Genomic DNA, 24,818 nt, shown 5'->3' on the forward strand with positions numbered 1-24,818 from the left:
AAAACTGGTTTTTTTTTCCCTGAAAGAGGATTAATTTTTATGAAAAGAATGAATATGGTTTTAACCAATGAGAAAGCAAGACTGCTAGGAGAGGTTTTGACAAACCTGGGACCAGCTTTTTCATTATAGAAATATGGGATGGAAATTGGATGTAAGAGATTTGAGCTTTCTCTACAAGCCAAGGAAAGAGCTAGGGAAAACAATATTCATTTATGTCAGGAAGGTTTTAGGGACACCACAGGCTCTGCACACATTACTTAGCAGCCTGGTAACACGCCAAATCCTGTGGTAGTTCCCAACATCTGAGACAACAGGGGTAGGCCTCTTTCTTTCAATAGCAGATGAAGAGTCTTCAGTTTTGTACAAAGCACAGCATCAGCCAGAGTGCTTGTTTCCACATAAATTTATGATGAAACTGTGTATTCAGCCCATAGGAAAACCCAGTCATTTTTAGTATTGGTCTGAAAGAGACCTGAAAGATGAAGACCTCAGCTTTAACAAGCTTTGGTGGTTGCTGCCCACTCTTCTTGCTGGAGCTATTCCATCTTGAGGGAGAACTGCATTTTAAGTACCTGTTCCCAGGTATGTTGATTATATTAAATACCTAATATATGGAACTGGAGACTTATCTTCTGGTCATGGGACTGCACGAGGTCAATTCCATTTATAAACTGCTAAGCCCTTGGTTTGGTATGCCAGGAACAAAAATATCTAAAGGAGAAACTATATTTGTAAGTCCTGACAGATAAGGCCCCATCTTTGAAATCCAGTCAGAAGAACTTTTTAATAACTACAAGACACCCCTCACAAAAGCATATTTATTTTCCCCTAGTTCATTACTATGTCACTATTGTGTATTATTCTCACATTTCCCCCCCACCATCAGTTGTGTCAATACTTTTATTGTTTGTAAGTTTTTTGTCTTTGAATGAATAATAAGAGCACATTTTGATGTTCTTAATTGTTCTTTTGACCCAAGTATATTTACTTTGTGAATCTCCCAAGCTTTTCTTGGTAAGAATGTTTTTTATTGATTTATCCCTTAAAACTATGAAGATTTTTATGACAGTAAGGCTTGAAGTCCCTATCATAAGCTTTAAAAGTTTAATTGAAATTAATTTAAAAGTTATATTTTATAATTAAAATTAATTTTATAACAATATACATGCCTAACTCCACGTATGGGCCTCAGCATAGCTACTGGTTGCTCAGTGGACTAACAGCATTGCAGCTACAAACAAACTTTGTTAATTATTGTTAGTTATCATACCAATCAATACCTGAATAATTAAATTCATCCATTACCAAATTCTAGTCTTCTTCATCAGCTTTTCTTCCACCAGTAATCTTGTTGCCTTAATCTGGTTTCTTCCCTGAAAACTATGGCAATCTTGGAATTTCACCTGATAATCTTCCTTCTTTTTTTCATTAAGTCCCCTAACCCAAATTGTTTAATGCCAAAATCTGAAGTCTTTAATGAAGATTCCACTGAAGGGAAGTTTGATCAAACCATATTTTGCTTTACTAGAGACTACTAATTTTATCTTGTCTTGCCCTTGAGTGAAATCCTATACATGTAAGTATTTGAAATTGCCATTAATTTTGTTGATTCATTGTCTTATTGATTTTCTTTCCAACTATTTCCATCCAATGTATCTAATAATTATTAGAAATGAGACAAGAACCAAATGCCTGCATCCATGCCCCCTCTGAGATTTGTGGTTCATACACATCTTTAATTAACGTAAATATAAGCATAGAACTTTCCCAAACTGATACCAAATTCTTTGATACAATGTTCTTACTTGCATATTTTTCTGTTGCAGTTTTGGTCAGGAGTTGCTTCTTGGGAAAAGCCTTGCATAACATGAAGCTTCATGCTCTTCTTAAACCTGATACCAAATGACTTGAGCAAAAGAAAAAGATTCCTCCTCCCTTTTATCCTCCTGCAAATCACTCCAACTGCTTTCATCTGTTCATTACTCTATAAATGCAACACCTTCCAAAATAAATTCACTGTTGAGATACAGGGAAAAGTGGGATACAAAAAAAATTGGGGTTATAATGAATTGATGATCTTAGAAGCTCATTAGCATCAATTAATTAAACCTTACTAGAACCAGTGAGGTCGGTATTATGGCCCATACTTCAATCCTGGCTGCAGTGTGCTATTTTTGTATCTCAATATCATTTTGTTAATGTGTATTCTGATGAGTGGACTGAAATGGTGTCTGACTAGAAGAGATGACTGTGCATATATTTAAGCTATGAATATTCTGCATGATGAGCCTTCATATGGAAACAACTTTTGTTTTCTTTTTTTAAAATACAGCCTTGTTCCTGAATAAAACATGCATGATAAATGAATTTAGAGAGCATTAAAGGGCTACTGACGATGCATAGGTATGTACAATATGTAAGTCCTTCTGTTATCAAATTAAGATGAACAGAATTTTTCTTTGTTATTGAAAGTCTGAGTGTGCTTCAACAAATATGAAATGTTCTTTTTTTTTGTAAAATAATTTATCTAATTGCTGCAAGGATTTAACTTACTATTTTAACTGCAATTATTAAAAGTTTGAAGAGCACATGAATCTCTTATTAATACATCATAAAAGTTATTCTGAGGTTTCATTGCAAGGAACATGTTTTGTTTTTAGTACTGAGGTAGAACTTTGACTCTTAATGAGTGCTTTCCCCCCCTTTTTTTTTCCATCCTGCACTAAACAAGATGTTGTTTATTGCTTGAAGCATTATATGTAAGCCCCAAGAATATGTTACATGTGACTGGAGCTTTGGCAGACTTTAAGAAATTGAAGTTTCCAGAAATTTTGCTATGTTTAAAAACCAGAGCCATGTTTTAAGGAAAGATTTCTACTTCCAAATATGTGGTTGCCTGAACCTTTTACATTTTGAAGTGAGATCCCTCTGCCAAATAACACACTGTACCTTAACTATAATAAAGAAGCAGAGAATCCGTGTTTATAAAAACATTGCAGGAGCAACTGTGATCATATTTCTTGAATTTATTCTATTCATGTGCTCAAAAATGCATTTTTATAGGAAGCTCTCTGTTTCACTGGTCACTTACAGGAGTAGAAAATGACATGTACAGGCAGAAGGCTGGCATAATGCAACAAACCAAACTGGTAAAGTACAGGAATTCAGAGCCAGACCAAAATATGAGGTCAAGGAAGTTGCTCTTATAATAATGGTGGTTATCTGTTTAATGTGTGATCTGGCAGTGATACGATGTTGACCATAAGCAATTATGCATGTTTCTAAACTGGTGGTATATGAGTCCTCAGTAACTATAGGCAAGATAGATGGGCTGTGAGAAATGGGCACTCAATCTATTCTTGTGGTTCTTTGTGCTTAGTGTCAATTAAAACTACAGATTAGTAATAGACAGAAATTCTGCTACTGTAAAACAATGCCTATATTCACTCTATCAGATGCCATGAACTTAAAATCAATATTGAAACCAGCTTTATGAAGCAAGCTCCTGTCTGAGCTGATATATGCTGCATAATATTCTTCTGGATAGATACGTGGTTAGACACGCTTTCCTAACTCTGTTTATTATTTGAAACAGCTTTCTTTACAATCAAGTTCTAATGTTGGTGAATGATGATCCTGTTCCGTATTTTGTCATTCATGAGCCTGAAAGTGGGAAATGTCCTCAATGTATGGAGTTGCCTGCTGCTGACCAGCAGGATTTAAAAGCAGGAAGGTCCTTGTAATACCAAACAGCCTGAGCACAGATTAGGACTTGGGAGCTGCCATGCTGTGGCCCTATCTCTGAAACCAATTTTTTACGACTGGTGAATTCACTGAATAGTGGTGTCTCTTCTTATAAGCTTTTAGTCAACTTGGATCCCACTGTTAAAACAGTCCCAATGTCCTCCTCTATAAAATGGGATTGCAATGTTTTCCTGGGCCTAGAAGGATGTGGCTAGAGTAGAAGCTTTATGGTTGAGCTAACTGCAGTAGAAAGTGTGCTAATGAGCAATGAAGACACCCAAGAAAGCCTCTTCTTCCCAAGAGCAAGCAGTTGCACACAACTTAGCTCCTTCAGTATAAGTCCTGTGACCACCAGCTTGAATCTCTGTCTTTGTACAGAAGGAGCTGTGGCCACTAGCCCTCCCTCCCTACCACTGAGCTCTGTTGAGAAATAATCACTTAAAATGCAGCATGTGACTTCCTTAAAACAAGTCCCAGCTAAGGCTTAAGCAGATGGCTTCCTACGGACTTCTCAAGCCACTTCATATGGCTTTGGCTGTTGCAAAGGTAATGGCTTGATGCCGAGTTCTTGACAAACTCAACACTGATACCTGCAAGGCATTCCAGAGAGAAATAGCATGTCTTTGTTGCCTGAAATACTGAATTGAAAAAGAGTTTAATGACCAGAGCACATCAGTTTATCACTGGTAATTTAGGAGCCGTATCAGTAACCTTGCAATAGTCCTGGACTTTCATGTCACATCACATCACTGCAGCTTTGGTTGTCACTTCAAGACTTCCCAAATGTAACCTTTCATCCTTTTGCTTGTTAGAAGCATAAAAATAAGGGCTGCAAAAATCCATGATTGTGGTGGAGAACTAAATTAGGAAATATAACTGCTTACTGAAAAGCCACCCCCTCTGAGAGAAATGTCAGTAACATAATGAATGCTATTATTCCGTTCCTTTACAGCCAGATTGGGGGTTTTGTTAAAGTCTGTAAGAAAGGGCACCAGTATCCTATCAGTAAACCATGCTTCTGATGGACATTCAGTGCTCCCTTTTTGGGGTAATGCTTTCAGAGGAGTCCCTGTGCTCCTAGGCAGCCCCATGACTTGTTGCTCTGTGTGGGATGCAGCTGGAGGAGAAGTTTTCTTGCCTGCTGCTCCATTGCATAAACAATATCATGGTAACTTTCCCCTTGTTACAGTCACGCAAGGCAATCGTTCAATCACCCGTAATAAATTGCAACTTCTGAAGTATCATGAAATGGTCATGTGCAAAAAACGGCTTAGTCTGTCTAACAGTCTCAAGTGCGGTGGGTTCCTTGCATTGAAAGAAACAACATATTCTCTGATAGGGCAGGGCTTTTTTCAACTTCTTCCATAATGTGTGTCTTATTTTATGGGAAAATTGCCTCATCCCTTCCCTTCACAACCATGTGGACCCTCTACTACTCTCTGGTAATGAAATCTGCACTTTACAAACACTATACGAATTACCTCAATAGAAAAATTCTGATAGCAAAAATAATATTATTTTAACCTTATTTATTATGATTTTGCAGCTAAGGAAAATGTCCAGGATTACTGTTCTATTCATCTCTCTGCAGACTATCAGCAACAGCTTTGTAGGCAAAGCTGAGAACGAACAGTTATAATAAGTTGTAATAACTATTTGGACGCATTTTCAAGCAAAATGAGAAAACAGTGCAGGCTCTGTTGGCTGATGTCCTGTTATTTGGAAATGTTTCAGTTGTTTAAATAAGCATAGTTTAGGGAAAAAAAAAAGTTAATTGCATTCCAGGTGACCTTGCAGTTCTTTCTTGGCATGTGGCATTCTGTGGCTAAATGAAGAGGTGAAAATATCTTTCTATACCAAGTTAATTCTAGTGAGCTAAATGGTCATAGAACAATTTGTTAATATTGGGAACGTTTCATTTGGAAGGTGTCCTAGTGTCTTGGAATAATCTTCCTAGAAAATAAAGGGGTTTGCCTTGTGTGGTGGAATATTAAGGAAAATACTATAAACATTTTAACTGAAGACACCTCAGAATTCAACCCTCTGGGGAAGATATTGATCTTTATACAAAGCTGCAAAATATTTGTAAATTCACTGGTGGGGAAAGCACATTTCACTAAGCTGGAATATTTTCTTCAGAATATGCCTTTTTCAGTTAAATTTTTGTTCAGAAAGAGTTAAAATATTTTCCTTTGATGATATGGAATTAAAGCAGCTTGACAAGACCAATGTTTTACTTCGATTTTATAATTTTGGTTTTGTATTTATTTTAGATGATATATTAGATTAACCTTCTATATTATTTCAACATCATTCAAATGAGTTCTTTTGATGTTTCCCATTCAACATTTTTTAAAACATCTTTCCCATTAGAAATTCTGACTTTTTGTTCCTATTCATTATTGAAAACACACTTTTCTTACCAGTCTGTTTCTAGCGTGTTATCTACATTTAGCATCTTTAACTCATCTTTGTGCGGAAGGTGGTGCCAGGGGCTCTGACCATGGCTGGGTACAAGGCAGTGGGTGAAGTCAGGAGAAGGAAGCAGTGGATGTGTGCAGAGGCAGCTCTGTAGGAAGTCTCACTGTATCTGTGGTGTTTTCCCTATGAGCTCCAAGTCTTTCATGTGTGTAAATAAGGTTATTATTTGCATCTTAAACCTTTTGGTCCTCTTTGGGGAGCATGATGTAGATGATGGTTTAGGAACATCTACCTGCAAGCCTTTCCTGGGGGTCCTGGTACACAAACGATTAGGTTTCTGCTGGTCTTTGAATCTAATTCAGCTCATCTTGTACACAGAAACCCAGAATTTGGGTGATGAAAGTGGGACCCATAAGACGGGGGCAGCAGGTTGTTAAACTCATTCAGCTCTCTCTAACAATTCCTCCAGTTTTATGTGAGCCAGTGGATAAGGTGTGTCATCTTTAAGAAATATCATGTCAGTTTCTTAAATACAGCTGTAAGAAGTGAATTAATTTCTCATGAAAGAGCAAATAAGTTTTCACCTCCAAATTCCCATGGACTTCAGGCACTCAAGCAATCTCTTGTGGGAAGTATCTTTTGCAGGAGTGGGAGATACAGAGGTCCAGGATAATGGATGTAGTCTCTTGCTTCCTTTCTGTATGGCAGCAAGATCATTAGAGATGCCAAAAGGATTTGGTTGTCTAATCCTGCAGAGCCTGTTTAGCCATTTGGAGATCCTTCTGAGTTACTCTAGAGCTTGGCACATTCCCAGTTTTCTTCCTTGGTATCCTGCAGGCTTTCTCCCACTCCAGCAGCACATTTTCTGCAGGAGCCGTGCTATTCCTCCCCTGCAGCCTGTATGGCAGAAGCCGTTTGTGAGCCTCTGTGGGAGTTACTGCTACATTCGTGGATATGTACAAGTTTTGAAGTAAAAATATGACTTAGAATAGCTCCGCCTTACTCCTATTCCCTAGAAACATGAATTCAACAAGGCTTACTTTGAGTGCCTGTGAGGCACTGAGGGTATGAAAGAGTATTTCAGAGCAAGCAAGCTCATATCATCAAACACAGCAAGCTAGTATGAAACTCTAAGCAATGTAGCATGGTGCTGATCTAAAGTGGTCTTGGATACAAGAAAAGGTGAATCCTCTTTCAGAATTATAGCGAATATATACATATATATTTTTTTTTTTTCCCCTGGGAAGACTTTTAGGACTGCTGCATTTATTCTTGTCTTTCTTCCCAGTCCATTTTGGATGTGACTGAAACTGTCTGTTCTAGAGCTGGACTCCAACTGAATGAGAGGGTTTTACTCCAGCCTCTGCCTGAGCATAGGTTAGTTATAGGTACTTCAGAAAGCAAAAGCAGAGCTGCATGAATAACCTGCTACATGTCTAAGTTGTACTAACCACATGAATAAAATTTGGTTTCCAGTAGAATAGGCTGGTTTACAACCCAGCTCATCCTGGAAGACACTGTGCGACTGCTCTAGGAAAAAAATGAATTTGCTTTACAAATAATAGCTGTTATACTCCTTCCCAGAGGAGAGGTGAAATCTGGAGGGGGAAAGATGAGGGGAGGCATACAGAAGGCAGCAGAAATGCATTATGAATTTATTTTTAAGTAGTAATATATCTGAGTAATTTTAAACTGTATTTATTCTCTGGGATGTTTATGTATTCCGGCTGAACATGGGATAACAGACTATATAAAGATATATGATATTAGTGAAGAAGAAAATTACTGCTATAGTACTTTCTACTCTCAGTTCCTTCTCCACTAATGCCCTTACACCTTTCTTTTTCAGGCTTTTTGTATCATCCTAAACAGAAGGATATTGAAGGGAGCTGATTCTGCTTTGATCCTTGTGCTTGTTGTCAGAGCGCTTGGGATTGAAGAGACTGTTGGCTACAATTGACTGTGACAATTAGGAGATGATCAGAGCCCTAGAGTGGAGCACTTAAAGGGTAATTTACATGTCAGTTTGTCGAATAAAAAAAAGATATTCAGCTAAGATTCCCCCCCCCCAGAGCCTTGTAAACTGCAATTTGTGCTATAGTAAGGAAAACCTGGCAGAGGAGTTAGGATAGCCATTTCCATTTGAAAAGAGGCAATCATAAGGCCACTGCTGAGCCTATTGTCCACTAAAAATGCTGATTTGCAGTCAGGGAGTGAAAGAGTGGAGACATCACTAAACAGAACCTTGTGCAAGGTAACTCCCCCTTGGTGGCTTTCTAACGCTGGCTGAAGGTTTTATATACCTTAAATCCTGCATTTGCTATCATTAAACATTGTTACTGATCATGAATGTCCTTTATAATAACAAAAAAATGAAGACATTGAGGGGGAGGTGGGTGGAACAGAAGCCACCAGCCAGTTGATAGGCTCACGCCAGCTATCTATTGTACCACATCTTTCTTATTCTTGTGCCTTTTGTACGCCAACATAATTTTCTTGTCACCCTTCGCACTTTGCCATTTAGGCACCTTCCGTAATAGTTTTCTCATAGGTTTTCCATACCTATTTACACTTGTTTTTAGACACACATCGAGTAGATTTTTTTTTTTTATATTTTTTTTCCTTGTTTAACCTCCTGGGAAAGGAAAAGAGAGAAGGAGGTGACAGTAGCCATTCAGTTCAGAGTTTGTCTATCTGTAACTGTGGTGTGATTAGGCTGTAATAAAGAGTTTATACACACAGGCCTCAGAGAGGGCTGAAGTTAAGACAGCTGAGTATTAAATAACCTTGCTTGTGATAAGTCCTTTTTTATATGATAGCTCTGATAAACCTAAAGTTGCTTTGACAGTAGGGTTATATGAACTTATAAAAATATCAAGAAAAAACACCTCCCTCATTACTCTGCTTGGTGTGAGCTGTAGCATATGTGATATTCCTAACAGTTTAAAGAAGGGATATTAGTGGATGCATATGTGGTTCCAGTGTTTGTATATGCAAATAAGTGTATTTATTTTGAGGTTGCATCATAGGCTTTTCTTCCAGAGATGGCACTGACTCCTGTCTCATTTTCCCAAGAGAAGAAATGGTCATGTATTCCAGTTTAGGAATCAGAATTAAAGGCTTTGCTTTGTCACAATTATGACCAAGTAGTATTTGCTGCCCAGACATGTACTGCCTAAAAATCCAGGGGCCACTTTTCTGGGGAAGTTTTGTGGCTTTCAGTAAAAGCCAGGCATATACACAGCATCTCTGATTCTCATCCCAGTGGCAGATGCTGGTCAAACACCACTGACTTGAGCAGATTTGGAATTTCTATTGGTGCCAGTAGGATAAGGATTAGGCCCTGTGTGTCCATAGGGTCACCAAAATGTCCTTTTCCTTAGGCGTCTTGTATGCTGAACACCAGACAATAAAGTTTCTGTTTCTGAACTTGCACTACAAACATGTTTTAACCTGGCTTCTGATTTTTTTTTTTTTTAATACTTCAAAATACTTCTAAAACATGCAGCATTCTTCTTCATTGTAAGGTTTAATTCAAAGAAAATATTTTAAAACATATGTTTGCTTCTTTAGGAGAATCATTATGTTGTCATTTCTTTGGGATGTTATAAATGTGAGATGGTGGCTTTTGCCCTCTGTTGCTGTTATACTAAACTTCTTTGAACATACCAATGTTTGTATGTGTTTATCTCTGTATCCAATGTAAAGAACAAACAGGAATAAATAAAATATGAAGAGTAAACAGTACGAGAGGGCAAGTCTGGAACGACTTTGGCTTCATATGTGTCTGCAGAACTGAGGCAGTGTAAATCTGTATTAAAAAAAATCTAAAAATCAGGCATAGCAGGAGGTCCTTGTCTCCCAGGTAATGGGTAAATGATGAGCAGATGAGTCATAGTCATATTGATTTAAGCATTTTGTTCCAGCCAGTCACAATGAACTTTGATTTGTTTTTACTCTCCTCTCATCGGTTTGTATTTAAAGGAGTCTCAGAGCACTAATTGTATAAAATTCTAGTAACTAAACATTCTCTTGCTGGAAAGATAATGAATGAATGAATGATTTGGGTTTCCTTGTAGTTCAGAATTAACTTAAATATTTATTTTTTTAAATAGGAAGATGAAAGTTTTACTTAATGACAATATATTTTGAAAAGTCTTCATTTTTTAAGAGGTGTAGGTTAAAAAGAGTTTTCCCTAAGACTTTTGGAATGTAAAGTTGATAAGAATTTAATTGAGATGTGTTTTTTTTAATGAATTATGCAATCTACTGTTCCTGATACTAAATAGAATTTTAAATAAATAAATATATGTATTGATCATAATGCCAGAAAGCATATTACAATGTCCCTAGAATTGCTTTTCTTGCTCAAAAATACATAAAGAACAAAAGTCTCCATATCCACAATAAAAATACACTTCCTTATGGAACCCTGGGTTATACAGATTGAGATCTAATTTAGATTTTAAGCTCATGAGAATAAATCATATCAGTGTAACTACTTTTTATTTATGAGAAATTATATTAATGGTAAGGCATTGTACAACTTGACTTCTATTGGTTTGAAATAGTTAAAGATCACAACAAATTATGTATAGTGAAATACTATGACCCCATTCACTACATATCTTCTTATTGAGTCTGAAATACATCCCTATATTGCTTTGTGAATTAATAATATGATGTTGAACAACTACAGATGACTTTTTGTTAATTAGAATTTCAGACACATGCTATGATGCCTCAGAACTTTCCCTGTTTTCTGCTAATAGGACATACCGAGTGAACAGCAAAACGTTTTTCAAGAGCAGGAAGGGAAAATGGTCTGATCTGAATAAGATGTTGCCTTGAGGAAAGGCACCTAACTTCTTAATGCCTGGATTTCATAAAAATCTTTAAAAATTGTGGCACTTCCCAAAACTGGATGCTTGAGCAAGTGTTGAACTACAGACTTGTGATGTGAAAAACTCATCTGTTCTCTGTGGTGACAGAACATACTGAATATAGATTTACAGTTACATAAATTTGTAGTCTTTACTAATTGGTCTTTTTACTTGATCAGACCATATCTTCAAAGATAAAAAATAAATAGAGCTCCATCATTAACTGTGGGGCAGCTGAAGCTCCACAAAATGTATACTTATCTGATAAATATCAAAGAAGGTAAATACACCCTTTGAATGCACTTCTGATAGTAAGATGGCTTTAAAAGTCCACACTACTTTGGGTGTTTCATCTTAAGCAAATTTGAAATCTAACCTCTGCATCTCCTGGCTTACACATAATATTGAAAAGTCTTGCCCTGGGCCTAATAATGGTGGTATATTTCAGGTTTCCTTGTACCCCAAATAATTTTAAAACTCAAACTGACAATTGACCCTTTGATGATCTTGTCTCCTTTTTATTTCAAGCTGGGCCTTACTGTAGAGTTTGGATTAAAAGCATAGTCATAAAAAGTCTACTCCATTAAGTTTTCAAAAACCAGGGAAAGCAAACCAAACAAAAGTCCCTGTACAGCTTGTTTTTCGAAATTCTCTCCCAAAAGGCAGAGCTAGGGCCAAATGGAGTTTGTTCTGTTGAGGCAGAAAGGAGCTCACTTTTGCTTACCAAGCATGTAGTTCCAAGTTTTGCTTTTTGAAGGCAAACCCCAGCTGAAGCTGAGTTGTGCACCTTGCAAGGTTTTGCTTGCTTATATGAAAGTGCCTTTACAGTAAATTCACTAAGATGGCTCTAACATCAAATAGGCTCCTAATCTGGAAGGCCTGTGCCACAGTCATTCACATTTTAGCCCAGTAGAGTCCTTGCAGGCCCTGCACAGTGAAGGACAGACCTGACCACTAAATTTATTACAGTTCAGTAAGTGAAACTGATGAAACCAGTTCATTCCCATGCCTGTTGAGGGTCCGCCTGGCATATCAATGTAGTTCAACTGCTGTTAGCACTGGCAGGAGTGGTCCATTTGGGTGGAGCTGTTGATTTGTGCAGTGATGGCGACAACAAAGTCAGGCTGAAGGAGAAAGAACATTTGGATTTGCCTTCAGAATTCTGAGGCTCCAATAAAAAGGGTGCAAGAAATGCCAGGCAAAATAGAGATCTGCACATACATATTAATTAATTATTTATACCATTTTGGTTTTAATAGCAATGTTGATGACATGAATATTAAACTGAAGTGTTAAAGAGGCTCTTAGGTGGATGTAGGGCAAGACAAAACATGTAATTCTGGTGAAGTTAATGAACAGGTTTCCAAAGCACAACTGTATTTATTATTGGCTATCATAAGGAAATGAGACTTAGCATTCTTATCTGAGAAATACATGGAAATGCCTTACTGTATACTACAAAGTCACAGAAACAATTCAGAATTCCAGTTTGCTTTCCTAAACACTCTAAGATTTTGTGAGCCTAGTGGTATTTCATATTAATAATGTCTTATAACTGTCATGGAACTGTTGGAACAAGTCCAGAGGAGGCCTGTGAGGATGATCAGGGGACTGGAGCACCTCCTGTATGAAGATAGGCTGAGAAGGCTGGGGCTGTTCAGCCTGGAGAAGAGAAGGAAGCCTGGAGACCTCATAGCAGCCTTCCAGTACCTGAAGGGGGCTTATAAGGATGCTGAGAAGGGACTCTTCATTAGGGAATGTAGTGATAGGACAAGGGGTAACAGGTTCATACTTAAACGGGGGAAGTTTAGATTGGATATAACGAAGAAGTTCTTTACTGTAAGAGTGGTGAGGCACTGGAACAGGTTGCCCAGGGAAGCTGTGAATGCTCCATCCCTGGTTGTGTTGAAGGCCAGGTTGGACAGAGCCTTGGGCGATATGGTTTAGTGTGAGGTGTCCCTGCCCATGGCAGGGGGGCTGGAACTAGATGATCTTAAGGTCCTTTCCAACCCTAACTATTCTATGATTGTATGATTATGGAACATACACACCTGGATGCTTAACATGTTCCTATTTTTTTATGTTGTATATACAAACACTGGACAAAATAACATTTCAGACAGTTGAAGCTAACTATGAAAGAACCACAGCTCAGCATACCTCCCACTGAGCTTAAACTGTCAACAACCTGTAGCGCAAGGAAGCATCACTCACTGGTGTTAACTTTGCCTTTATGCTAGATTATTAGCTAAAGGAGGAAATGTCCAGAACAGAAGAGTTTGAAGAACAGGGCTGAAGAAATGTAACAGCTATGCTGTACCTGTGATCGCAGATTGTTGTTCAAAGTAATCTAAGGTGTAGCTGCAAAAGGTGTAGGGCTGCTTTCCCCACTCATCTGCCAGTAAAGCAGGTGATTTCTGAGGGTCTGTTTCCCCCAGGCTCGTGCAGGAGGTCTGCATGACAGAGGCACTTACTGACAGAGATGGTCCTATAATGCACTCATAATGCCTATAATAAATGTGGCCTTAATCCTGACTACAGAGAAATAATTTCCCTTGACCAGCACTTTGGCTTTGTTGTATATATAATTAACAGATTAGAGCATGCACTTGGAAATAAAGTGGAAGAGAGACTTAAAAAAGAAAAAGAAATTATACTTACTGAGCCATAGTCCTTAGTTATGCATGTGGTTGTAACTCCGTTCAAGCAAGCAGCATTGCTCTGCATGGAACAGAGACCTGCACCTGAGTTTCAAACTCTTCGGCATCATTTCAGGGCATCAGATGGGACAGGGTGGTGCAAAGTGGCCCCAATGTAAATGGGAATTGGGTCTTTCGCTAGCAATATGCAAAGAGAAAATTGTTAAAAGTTAACTGAGCATCTTATCTTACTAAACACACACAAATACCTTATGAATTCTGTAGCTTGACCTCATTTAGATAATTCCTCTTTTATTTGATCCACAATGCCATCCAGGCTCTAGAGTAACCAAGAAAAAACATGGCCTTCTTGGTGGACATGTCTCAGAAACAGGGCCAAGAGACTCTCAGATTCAGGTACTGTCAGTAAAAATCCAGCTGCTGAGCCTCTGTGTGGCCCTCAGTCAGACAGATACTGACATCATGTACAGCTGTGGAAGCTGGATGCTAACCCCACACTGTTGTAAAACCCAAGCGTGTGAGAACTGAAGTCTCAAGTTTGCAGTGCTTTAAATAAGTCTGAGGCTAATGAGAAAATTAGGTCTGACATTCTGAATTCATACTGAAAACTGTAAGGGAAAATGGGATGATTAATATTAATAATCAGTAGCAGAAGTCAGATGTCTGAAGGACTATTTGAACTATAACGATATCCTCTTAAAAGTTTGAAATGAACTCTTCATACGAGTTTGAAACTTGGATATTAGTTTATGTGCATTTCTTTAATGTCTGATTAGCAGAAAGTGTAGATCAGATGTTTTCCACCTTTCTTGATAGATAGCTAACTTTTGCCTCTTTCTTTAAAATGTCAAATACGCATCACAGTTTGGAAAACATTTACAAAAGATTACTTCATACTGTGAATTGGAGCTGCCTTCCAGAGGGGTACATTATCGTCTGGTCAGACGCAATTGCCTACAACTACTATTACCTTTTTAAAAAAAGTTTTGTTATCCTGATGAACTTTCATTAACAGCTCAGCATAGCTTGAGATACATTATTTATAAGATAGGAGTTTCTTCTTCAAGGATATACAGAGCCAGATACTGAAATAATGTCAAAACTGCAATTTTTCCATTGGAGATGATGAAAGTGCATTTGATTGCATTTATTCCCTATTCCATTCCAGTGCCATTCCAACTATAATTTTAATTTTTCTGTAAAGAAAATATTTTGACAACATAGAAAGACATTAATGATACTCAAAACTTGCTTTTTCTCCTTTTTATCTTTTTCCTCTCCCACTGTTTTTTTTTCAAACCACTGTGTCTTCTTTTTTTCCTTTTTTTCTTCCCCCCCCCCCCCCAATATTTGTTAAATAGGCCTTTTCTCAAGTTAGCAAAATAAGCCCATCAGCAGGAAATGAGTGCAACCCCCTCCCAGGTGAGAATAGATACTCACTTGTATTCTCTTCCTTCACCACCATTTTGTTACAGCCCTGAAAAGCAGCAAATGGTGGTTATTGTTTCTTTGCAGGGTATGGTTTTGTACTGGATCCATGTGCAAAGTGTAAACATGTCATCAGTCCTCATTTGCTATATCCAAAAACATTTCCCATGTCCATATTTGATTTTCAAGTGCATCTGTGCACTGATTGAAACCCTCCCAACATGCTGCTACGCAAATGCAAACCCACACACTGCTGATTTTGAATCAAATGCTCTTATGCTTCCACACTTCCATTTCAAAGTTTGCCTCAGAGTTACAGTATGTGCCCTTTTAACACATTTTTTCCCCTCTTACAAAGAGATGCCTGTGTTCATCGCAGGAGCCTGGTGCAGTCTCTTCCATTTTGTTCTTATTTATTCCTTGGAGCCTGCTTTTATTTTCACAGCTTATTTATCCTTTGTTTACAGCCCACATGTGTTTTTAAGCAACAAAACCAATATTTAAACAAAGGAAGTAAAGTGCTGAGTTATAATATAGGAATTTGCTATAGATAGAAAGTTGTATTACAAAGAGCAATGCATTTTGCTATTAATGTAGTACTTAAAAAACGAGAGAGAGAAAGCTCATTGAGTTGCAAATTTTCCAGAAAAGATGAATCTATTATAAAGTATGATGGAACATTTTCTTTTTAACACTCATCAAACTCCTAGTCCAAAAAACAAAACAAAACAAAAACAAAACAACAGAAAAAAAAAAGAAGGAAAAAACAGTAAAAAGGAAAAAACCCCACAAACCAAAATGTGAGTGCAAACTTGTAATTTTAAAGCAAATTGTGTTGCACCTAATTATTTTTTCCAAGCCTTCCAACGTACGAGAGTTACCTTAACTGCAAAGCTCTGTTGTACCCTTTGCCTGTCATTTTTAATCAGGTTGTTTTAGGTAATTTTTGTTATGCCCCTCATTACCGAATTGTTTATCAATAGGTGCACCAAGTGTCACTAGCTTTTCTCATCAAGCCAGGTCTGACAAAGAGCTGCAGTGCATGGGAAAGAGGCAGCTAGGTGAAACTAATGCCATAGATGTTTGATTCATTAGGAGCTTATTGTTAACGGGGATGTCTGATTGTAAAGGCTCAGTCAAGCAAAAGAGTGCAGAGTAATCAGTCGGATTTATAGTTTGCAGGGCTCAAAAAAAAAAAAAATAAAATCAACATAAACCTTTGGATATAGCAGAAACAGAAAAATCCCCTTTGGGCAGCCCTAACCTGAGACCAGCCAAATAAGGTCATGCTACATGAAGGTTGCCTGTTAGGTGATGGAAGATATAGGAGGATTACAGCCATATGGCATGGCCTATCATACCTTCTGACTTAAGATAACAAAGCCAAGCTTTGTGCTTAGCTGTTTTTGACTGACATCATCAATTTTATTTTATGTTGGTCACCTCCGGTAACAGGAAAAAATGGCCTAGGGTTGATAACACATGCCTGTTTTTTTAGTATTAAGATGCCTTACAGCCAGTTTTGTGCTGTAAAAAATTTCAAAGAATTAGTAGCTTGTTCTTCTATCAACCATCCTCCAGCAACTGTCAGCTCCCCCCCTCCCTTGTTTTCGGTTTGTACCTTGTAAATGAGAGACAGCCTTATTCAGAACCAGATGTAAGGCTCCTAGAGAATGAGCGTAAGCTGTTGTACTTTAAGCCTAATGGGAAGTTTTATATGCAAGGGCCTTGAACTGATTAGTATAATTCCCTCTTTAATACAGCTGTCCCTCCAGATTAAGGTAAACCAAATGTTGCAATCAGAGATTAGTGTACCTTGCCAGTTATTAACATCCCCGGTTGCTCGGCGAGCACGTCAGACACTAATGCTGTGTATTTGCCACTTCCACGCTGTAACTTGAACTTCTGCACCTGTCAAAGCATTCCAGGGAAGAGAGGGGTATTACTGGGAAGCAAAAGTTTTATACCTGTTACACCTGTTTGGTTTTGTCACTGCCTGAGATTTTATTTTTTTCTTGCCAAGATTGCCAGGTGGTTTAATCTGCTCTTCTGTTGGTTTTATGAAGAAAGACTTTGTCTGTTAAATTGCATTTGTTGCTCTCATCTACTTTCCCTTATTGAGTATGTGCTACTCACCTAAACTCCTTTTTTTTTATTTATTTAGTTTTTCAAATTTTTGGGTTTTTTTTTGCCTCCCCCTGCTTTTGCAAGGACTCCCTGGCTGCTCTTTGTGTGCTGAGGATGCGTCTTCTGACAAGGAGAGGCACTACCCGCTCCTGCTGTGCTCGCATCAGCAAGCGGTGCCTCTTGCCCAAGGTGGGTCACTCAGTTGTCTTCTTGCATTTGGCAGGATATCCTGTCCACCAGCAATGCAGATGTCAAGGGGTACAATGTCCGGGTTATTGAGGGAAGATCTTTGCCTCCCCCTTGCCTGATCAGACTTTCTAAATAAATGTACACTGTAAACAGACTTAAAAAGCTTAGTGGCATTGAGAGTCTTGTGTGGCAGGTAGGAAACTGATAAAGTTAGGCCATGCAAAACAAATTCTCCTCAAATGCATTTGATTACTTTAGAATACCATTAATTTACCTGTAAACATGGGAATCTTAGAGAAAGAGAGATAGACAACATACAGAGGCAGATACTGCTAACTGAGGTCCATTTCGTTTACACTGACAGCTATTTAAGCACAAAGTTTTAAAATTAGCAACATACAGGAAGCATTTGCCTTTTCTAGCTGAAAAATGCACACCCCACACCCCCCCCAAATGGCCCAACTCCTGCTTTTAAATAACCTCCCCCCACATCCACTCAAGCACTGTGCTGTTAAGGGAATGAATGCAGGGCTGAATGAGTAACAGCTGTACTTTCTGGAATATTGTTACTTCCTAGCAAAGACCATGCTAAGACATTTTTTTTTTTAAATTGAATAGATTCCTTATTAAATAGATAATTGACATAAGGTCAAAAAGCTCCATTTTAGCCCAGTCCCCTAATAATAAAGTTTACTGCTGGCTGAACACCGCCTGCACGTTATGGCTTAATTGCAGATTTTTTGAAAAGACAAAATATGTTCATATCTGAGGAATTATGTCTTGCAGCCTACTAAATATGCTAATGCAATACTAAGCAGGGATAAAGTTCTTGCCATACCACCCAACAGTTGCGTGGGACATGCTGCCAAGTTATTGTTAATTGTAAAGCGCAAGCAGGCTTTGCAATCCATCTTAATTGTCATACTTACTCCAGGTTTGGTGATAAGGCTACATGGGCTGTTTTAAAGTGACAATGTTGACAAGGGGAAAGGGTGTGGACCTGGGCTTGCGGTTCTGGAGGGGTTATGTGCTCTGACCTGCCATAGGTTGATATGGACAGTCTGCAAGGGGATTTTAGCTGTCATGGGGTCCCCAGGCAGTTGAATGGAGTGACTGTCTGTCCTGCTTTTTCCTGTTAGGATCCTGACACGTGGAGCATTGATGAACTCAGCATAACGTTGAATAGGAGCTTTTTGGCAGCTGAGACACAAGGGCTAAGCTGCAGGTCAGAGATAACACTAGTGCAGATCTCCTCATGCACACAGTTAGTAGCATGCTTTCTTCCCTCCTGAGTGCAGGAAATAGCTCATGTTAAATACGTTCACTTTTCAGTTTTCCTTTCTTCTAAAACACAGCTTGACAGATTGGGCTTTTCAGCCTCTCCCCCCTCCCCCCCCCCCCCATTTTTTTTTCACCACCTCTGCTTTCTACCTCAGAAATACTCTTCAGGAAGCAGGAGTTAATCTTGGTGAGGAAATGATAAGGTGATACTTGATTTTTCAGGGGAAAGCAGAAGGATATGACTGCCTGGTAACTGCACAGAAATTTGCAGGGACGCCTTTTTTTAGGGCTTCCCTTTGCTTTTTCCTTTCTCTTCCTTAGAGTGGAGGACAGCAGGTCTGGCTGGAGGTAGGCGCAAAGGGTTTAAATAGCACTGGGGGCAGGAAGGAAGTGTTGGGAAGGTACATCGATAAAAGCTGCTTCCCTGCACTTCTCTATCAGCTCCCTGGATCAGGTGAATCGGATTGTTCCTTTCCCAACTTTGATGCATCCTGGCTGGCACAGAAATGTGTCTTTGAAGTTGTTTTATATTCAGCCAAGTTTTTTACATGGTTCCAAAAGAAAGAGGGCTAGCATTGTCTCCGCTGAATGATGTCAAGGCAGCATCCTGTGTACCGAGACAATGTCGAAGCCTCTATCTACTCTTGGCATTGCTATTGAGGCTGCCTTGACTGTTTGAAGTGTTTATGTCAGGGAGGCTTGAATCAGATGAAGATTTGGGGAGCGGGTTTGCCTCTTAACAGCCTTTTGCCTGTGTATGCGCACACATGTGTGCACTTGTTGGGTGGTAGTAAGCCTGAGGTAGCTTGACTTGTCTCACTGAGCATGAGCTAGATGCTGCACAGAGCCAGAAATCCTCCCCAGCATGGGTGGAAATGTTCATGTTTGAGTTGGGTTTTGAGACAGAGTGGGACCTTTCCATGGGAAGAGCCATTCTGGTGATGAGGAGCTCGACTCCCAGCAAGTTGGAGCTCAGCATGAGCAGAGCCAGGATAAGACCCTGTTGTGAAGGCCTGTCCACAGTGGATTCCTGTGCCTGTGTTTAGACTTCTAACGACTTAATTGGGCCTCTGCAGTGAACTGTTTGCAGCCAAGGGGCCAAGGCTATTGTTTATTCCTGTGGCTATCACTGAGAGCCACTCAGACAAGGAGAAGGACAGACATAAATAATGCCTTTGTTACACTTTGGATGCTCCTTTTGCTATCCTGAACGATTTCATACTCTGGAGTGACTTCTGCAGCTTTTGTGGTAGATGTATATTTTCATTTTCTTGAATAAGAGGAGAGTGGCTGAAAAAGGGATGGCAGAACCTAGCTGCGTCGAATGGCCTGATCCTTGCAGGGTACTGCTATCCCTTGTTTCCTTCTTTCTGTCTGAGCAGAGGGGCTGTGGCCACAACTGGTGCTGCTCGGAGCGTGGGGAATGCTTTCCAGCTGCTGCGGCAGGGTTGCAAATTTTTCCTTGGAAAGCAGTGCAGGGAGCTCTGTGTATTTTCTTTGCTAAGTTGTGAATTCATTATGAAATTTATATGATGAGATCTATGACTCTGCTAATATTTCCACAGAGCAGTTCAGCCTTTTCATTCCAGAGAGGGTTGGACAGGAGCTAAAAAGATCTGGCTTTTGTTTTAAACTCTTCTACAACTTCCTGCATGACCTTGGGCAAGTTGCTGAATCAAGCTGTCTGAGCTTTCCTTTGTAGTAATGTTATTTGCAAATGTTAGAAGAGTTGTGAATATGCATAGCTGAATTGGTAGGTGATGTTCAGGTACTAGTTGGATACCTTGTGAAAAAAAAACAGCCCTGTAAAATTAGAGAAGTGAAGTCTCAGTATCTCAGATGTAGAATTCAATGAAACACTAACAGCGGCAAGATGCTGGCTGACCTGAATTTGTTTCAGATGCATGTAGTGCCAAACCTGAGCAAGAACTATTCTATCCAATTAAATGAAATAAATCATAGAAAGTTATCTAAATGGTGGTCAGTGAGCATATGTAGTAAGAGTGTAAGAGAAATCTGAAGACAAGACCTGAAGATGAGGACAGGAAGGCACCAGGGACACAGAGGTGACGTAGTAGGGTTATGCTGAATGCTGAATTTCCTTTTAGGAAGGCACCTGTTGCTGGCCTTGCAGGTAGGGGAGAAGAAAGCCTGTGCTCTCCATCCCTCAGGAAAGGTGAACTTGTCCTAAGAGCACAGCCCATATGGTTAAATAGCAGGCTCTAACACAGTGACAAGAGCAGTTGACCCTCGGTTTGGGAGGGTGAGCAGTTTGCATAGAAGTGCTGGAATGTGTGCACACATGCAAAATAAAATGTGTGTGTGTGCTACAGAAAGCTCACACTGCTTTCATTAAGGCAATGGACAACTAAGTACTTGAAGATCTGTGATAGGATGTGTTTTTTAGAGTGGTAAAATTACATTAATGAATACTAGCATATCTAAGAATGATCACAGCTGGGTTTACAGGGAGTGGTAATATCTTTATTAAGCCAACTGATATACTTGAAGGAGGAAAAACAGATGAGCCTTCTACAGGGCTCTTTAATTAAAATAGGCTGCTTGTGTCTAGTTAAATAATATGCAAACTCTTAAGGCCAAATGCTGCAGCAAGTTACTGTTAGTGAGAAACTGTAAACTACAAAATCCCAAACTAGGAAGTCCCATGGAGATAAAAAAATATCTAAAGAACAGCCAGAAATGTGCCCTATATTATTGATGGTTCAAGAGGTATTAAGTTGTGAAGGGCTGGAATGTAAACACAGTTACAGATGTCTGATGCAGTAGGTTGAATTAAGGAAGCAGGAAATGCACTCCTTCGCTTGGGAAGTTTGGAAAAAACACCTTCTGTCTGTCTTTATCTGAAACAGTCAAAGTTTTGCTTAACCTACAAAGTAATTCAAAAAGGAATATGCCAGGCAACCAGAGTTGTTTCTTCTATGGCAAAACCAGGAGCTATGCAAATCAGCAGAAGATGGTCCTGTTTCAGAGAGCTATATTTTAGAAATGACCTAACAAGAGAGTGTAATAGTTAAGGGTAAGCTGTGTGACAATGGCAAAAACTACAGCTGTACACACATATGATTACTTGGTTTAGGCATGTCTGCATCTTAAAGAGACAATTATTTTATGTATCATTATAACATAAAACTAATGATAACTTTTTTCCCTCTGGGTGAAGTGCAAAAGACCAGGTTTTTTTTTCCTAAAAGAGGGTGGGAGAACAGTCTGAGTTGGCTAGGAACACTGGTAATCCTGATACTTCACTTCCCAACCTTTAAAGACTACAGCTTTATCTTCTCTTTCTATGGTTGCTGTTACCCCTGCCAAATTCTGCTGATGGGCTGCTTACATTTGCTTGTGATTTGCATAGGTTAAGCATAGAACAGAAATTGGATGTTATACCTTCTGGTGCAGATTCTGCTCCTTTTAAAAATCTACTCCCAGTCAGAACAACCTGTTGTTTTCAAGGAGTGATGTTTTGTGGCTTTTTTTTTTTTTAAACTGCAGTGGCATAAATCAGCTCAGAGCCCACCTTTGCAGGTCCAGTGGGAGAAGTGAATCGTGGTGTTGCAGGAGGTGAGCTGTGTAGGAACATGGCCTCGTTGCAGGCTGGGGTGAAAAGGTGGCTAATTTGTTCCTCAGAGGCAAAGCCACCTTCATGAATGTTACTTTGGGACACAATAATCTCCTACTGCATTTATGATGTTGAGGGGCAGTGGTCTTTGCTAAAGATTTCTGAGAACTTAAGTTTCTCAGCTGCTACACACTCTGCTGCATGGGACCATTTTACAATGGACAGTCCTTACAAACTTGAAATAGTCTTTGTCCTTTTGGTCATGATTTCTGTTGGTAAATTCATATAAATGGGAAGTGCCATTTCCTTCACATTGTTTGAAATGTATTTGTTCAAGAAACAATTAAATAACAGTTTTCCATGTTTAAATCATGAGAGCGCTTCCCTAATGTCCTAAGTCTAAATTAGTATTCTTGATGACCTGACGAGCCCAGAATAATAGGGCAGCCAAGTTTGGGTATTAAGGCATCCTAGGAGTTAATCTATCCCATAATAAGTAACTCTTTTAGCTATAATTTGTTGGGGTTTTTTTGCTTGTTTTGTTTTAGAAATTTTGGTTCTTATTTATTTCTTATTGCCAGCTGAAGTGCTGAACTGGATGAAAAAAAAGGGGCAGAAAATACCTCTCTTGGAAATATTTTGTTTGGATGACAACTAGGTAACTTCAGAGACACCTTTCCTGGGTGGGAGCTCTGAGGCAGATGAGAATTGCCGCGGTAACACCGTTTTCCTGAGTTTTCTTTTTGCACATGCATTTAAATGCGTGACTTTAAATTCACAGAATTTATTTCAGAGTTCTGTGAGTGCAGCATAACTTCATGATTTCCCCCCTAATTCCTCAGTTTTTGCTGTTTCATAAGCCTGAAACAATAGCAGTGGAAACAGAAATATCCCTCGACTGCTAGTAAAGAAATAGGTGAGAGTGTGAGGAACCCTTACAATTAAATCAAGCAATAAAAAAAAAAAAAAAGAAAAAAAAATTCATTGAATTTGTTTTTGTGAGCAGTGCTAGTTGCCTTGCCAGTCTGAAGCTGGCACTGTGGGTTTGCTGTAATCACTGAGCTGAGAAAAAGAGACACGGATTGTGTTTGTTTGTTTGTCATCATGGAGTTGAGCAGGACTTAAGCAGTTGAATGCACCACACTTGTCTTTGCTTTCATCCTTTTCTCTCTGATTCTGGATTCCACATAAATTCCCCTCTATTCTTTCAATCTGTTTTTGACTCTCCTTAAGAGTTAGGATTTATATATATCCCATGTGAGTATCAGCTTGGAAACTGTGCCTTTTTGGTTTTAAAAATGAATCGTGTTAAAAATCAATTACATGTGTAACTTTGAGTGCTTTGCTTAAGCACTGTGTCTTGTGGGAGACTATCTCCTCTGTGTGTGTGTGTGTGTGTGTGTGTGTAGGGGGGGGGTTTGCCTTGAGTAACCAAGCAGTAGCCCTTGTTCTGGCCAGCTGTCAGGTCTGTAGGCAGGATGGCTTCTTGGGTTTTTTTGTGGTACAATGTGGCATTGTGGGCAAATACCCAGAATCTGAATCCTGAACATGGTGCAATATGTTGCAGTGTAGCGTGTAGACCTTTGAGTTTCAACACAAAATTGGTCAAAGATTAGGAGAAGTACACATTTGAGATAAAGAAATATTGTAATCAAACAATATGGCACAGAGTAATTCCAACCAAAAAAAAAAAACATTCCTTTAGTCAACCAATCCTGATTAGTGCACTTCATCGCTAAAGCCAATAATCCTCTATCACTTGGAGAGCAGCTTCAAAAGGTCTGTGACATCCAATATTTTTAATGAAGCTGGTTGAAGATCAGACACTGAGAGCATAGTGACTTTCTTGGGAATGGGGTCTCTGCTTTGCTGGGTTTCTCTTGTGCCACATGGAAGGTTGCACCCCCTGCCCAGCATCCTCCCAGCATCACATACGCTTGCCACAGCCGTGGTTATAAAGCCTGTGCCAGAGGCAAGGAAAGGCACAGAAAGACATGTGGTGGAAATATGTTGCACTCTAGTTTCCCTGGGCTTGCAGATGGCAAACTCAAAACTAGTACAAGCTAGCCAGAGCAGCCCAAAGACTTCTTACGTACTTTCAAAGCTAACCTTTAGACACAGCAGTTAGTGTTTGCCCGTAGGCTTGCTAATTTGCTTGAAAGTTGCTGAGGTCTGAGGACATAGGTATAGCTTTGAGTATGAGTTATGGATCGCTGTTTTGCTCTCAGCTCTGCCACTTGATCCCCATGACTGCAAATCACATCCTCAGTGTAGCTCTCTGGGCAGTTGTCTCATACTTTCAGATCCTCAGCTGGTAAAATATTTAATGGGGTGGTGCCATTCAATTTGCTTTTGAGTAAGTGAGTAGCCAAAGGACTCATCTGATAAGTCGTCATTTCCAAACCAAGGCACAATGATGAAACGATACTGCTTTTCTGGACCCCATTTATGGATGCTGCAGTTATGATCAAGACTTTACTCTGACTTCCTTCCCAGCTGAACCTTCTG

General features: G+C 39.2%; 1 long non-coding RNA gene across 3 annotated transcripts; it reads left to right on the plus strand.

Annotated features, from left to right (window-relative positions):
• Nucleotides 1–481: 481 nt before the first annotated feature.
• Nucleotides 482–9,535, plus strand: LOC133217888 (uncharacterized). 3 transcript variants are annotated; one of them, XR_009726994.1, is made up of 4 exons: nt 482–582; nt 1,434–1,576; nt 2,333–2,403; nt 8,015–9,535. It is a non-coding gene; the product is annotated as an uncharacterized LOC133217888 (long non-coding RNA). The 3 variants fall into 3 exon arrangements; XR_009726993.1 differs by lacking the exon at nt 482–582 and having other exon boundaries at nt 710–1,576; XR_009726992.1 differs by lacking the exons at nt 482–582; nt 1,434–1,576; nt 2,333–2,403 and adding exons at nt 4,932–6,594; nt 7,454–7,553.
• Nucleotides 9,536–24,818: the final 15,283 nt, after the last annotated feature.

This window comes from Neopsephotus bourkii, unplaced genomic scaffold (genome assembly GCF_033783945.1).
Source record: "Neopsephotus bourkii isolate Nb327-2 ecotype Australia unplaced genomic scaffold, CSIRO-AGI_Nbou_v1 NB_1181, whole genome shotgun sequence".
Lineage (NCBI taxonomy): Eukaryota > Metazoa > Chordata > Aves > Psittaciformes > Psittacidae > Neopsephotus > Neopsephotus bourkii.